The sequence below is a fragment of the Tachysurus fulvidraco genome, chromosome 3 (assembly GCF_022655615.1).
Source record: "Tachysurus fulvidraco isolate hzauxx_2018 chromosome 3, HZAU_PFXX_2.0, whole genome shotgun sequence".
Lineage (NCBI taxonomy): Eukaryota > Metazoa > Chordata > Actinopteri > Siluriformes > Bagridae > Tachysurus > Tachysurus fulvidraco.
In genome coordinates, this window is record NC_062520.1 from 801,520 (window position 1) to 804,019 (window position 2,500).

At 39.7% G+C, this 2,500-nt stretch overlaps 1 protein-coding gene across 2 annotated transcripts in view; it reads right to left on the reverse strand.

The window, feature by feature from the left end:
* Positions 1–2,500, reverse strand: part of ntn2 (netrin 2) — a 23,468-nt gene that overhangs the window by 13,784 nt on the left and 7,184 nt on the right. The gene's annotated exons all lie outside the window — the stretch shown is intronic.

The following is a 2,500-nucleotide window of genomic DNA, read 5'->3' on the forward strand; positions in this document are numbered from 1 at the left end:
TTTAAATGTTTTTACCAGACGATGGAGTTGAGTTTGAGCCTCATTCTGCTACAGGAAGAGTAACAAAGCGTGAAAGTGCACCAAAGAGCCTCAGTTAAGACCTGACACTGCGTCTGTGTGTGTGAGACATGTGATTGTGTGTGTTGAATATCAATGCGAGTGAGAGGCCACTTTTATTCCCGCACATACATTTGGAGGAGAAGTGCATCTTTAAAAAAAATAACAAACTGACCTGAAAATCAACACAATTCAGGAGAAGAACCTGATGCACATGCGCTCTTCTGTTCAGGGATCACACTCATGACTGTGAGTCTAGGCATTTGTTAAGTGAGGAATAAACCTGTGTGTGCTGCAGGGTGAATTTATGGCACAAAGTACAACCTGTTTACTTGTTGCATTTGATTCTGAACACTTTGTCATTTTAACACTTTAGTCTACACTTAACCATAATGACAAAGTCCATATGAATTAGAAATTACTAAGCTGATAATTCTTATTAAAAACCGTATCAGGTGCATCCTGTTTAGCCTTGAGATGCATCTTTAGTTCCATCGCAGTCCGACTGTTGCGGTTTGAATTGATTTGAAATATTCCTAGACCAGCCAAATGGGGCCTCGGGTCAGGGAGGTAAGAAAGAACCCAACACACCCTCAAAGGGCTCCAAATGTTCTATGCTGAAATGGGAGAGCCTGTTGGACACACAACCAACTCTGCGGCACTCCATAAATCAGGCCTTCATAGTAGAGTGGCAAGACAGAAGCCACTAAAAGGCACACAATGAACGTGGAAACTCGAAATGTGGAAAAAGATTGGAGAAGACTGAGACACTGAACAATTTGGACAACATCAGCAACCACCAAAGAACAGACACTGCACAACACCTGGGAGATCCGAACCCTACTGTCAAACAAAGCCTAGACTAGACTCCATGGAACACGGAGAAAGACCTTAAGATGGCAGGTGAAAGAAGCTTTCCATTTGATCTGATGGAGCTTGAGATGATCTGCCATAATGAGCGAGATAATGATCTGACTCCAGATGTCCAAAGCTTGTAGACATATCCAGGGAGAGTTGTACAGGTTTATACAAAGTCCAGAATAAATGGTTAGAATACTTTTGTGAACAACGGCAATTATATCTATACAAAATCAAATCCAAAACAAATTTGTGTAACAGGTAACAGGGATCCTGGGTAAATGTGGCATGAGATGTGCTAGTGCTCAGTCCTCCCACATCTGTCATACATGTTATACAACAAATCTGGTCAGATTATCACAAACAATAAAATATCTTTGGCCTGAAAATGTAGAATAAACATCTGCTTACAGAAATCTTTACCATGTCGTGGATTACAAACACGACAGAGTTGTAGAAAATCTACCAAAAAGTCTCTTTGAATAAGCTGTTGCTATAGAAACATTAATACTATATATACTAGATACTATAGTGCATTAATTCACTTTAATGTAATTTATTTGTATAGTGCTTGTAAGAATCCACATTGTTTTTAAAGCATATTTAAGTACAGAAACAGAAAAAAATGTGACATTTTAAAGTTTAACTTTTTAAATGAAGTTACTATTTATCTCTAACATTTATCCCTAATGAGCAAGTCTGAGGTGAAGGTGGCAAGAAAAACTCCCTGAGATGATAAGAGGAACCTTGAGAGAAACCAGACTCAGAAGTGAACCTCATCCCCATCTGGGTGACACTCTACAGTAAATAGTGTAAATGTAAATAATGTCTTTTCTACGACAGTTTATAACAGTGCAGCCGAGAGCTCCTGAGGAACTAATGGGTCATTATAAACTCTGAGTTCAGCTCAGACCTGATTGCTGATAAACACCAGAACATACAGCTGACTGACACAACATTGGTACAGAAGACATGAGTCTCCGGGTGGCTTCATACACAACAATCCCATGAGACACTGATGACCATGAAGATCAATCCCTGTCAGGGTGACCACCGGGTGATGAGACTCCAACCAGGGGTAGAACATCAGGATTAAGGAAGTAGGTCTTTTATTTTTGGTGTGCAGATATACTGGCCGAGCTGCAGCTATAGAAAACTAATCAACACCTTCTGACTAATCAGAATCATCAGAACATGACAGAGCTTTTTCTGCTTGATTTTTCACTTGTGTAACATTCATTATGTTTCTACAGTCTTTTTTTACAGTTGTTTGCTTCACTTTCTCTCTTTTCTTTTTCAAACCCATCTCTCAAACAGAACACACACACACACACACACACACACACACACACACACACACACACACACACACATAACAATTTCACACACAACCAGACCATGGGAGTGTTTATGAAATCCAGAAACAGCCAGTTCTGTTCTCAGCTAAGATGGAGACAGATATTAAAAGAGCAAAAAGAGAGCAATGGAAAAGGTGAGTAATAAGACAAAAGAAGGTAGTGAGGGAGATATGAAGTGTGACACAACAGATAAACTGAGATGGAAATGAGGGAGTGAGACAGGAAGA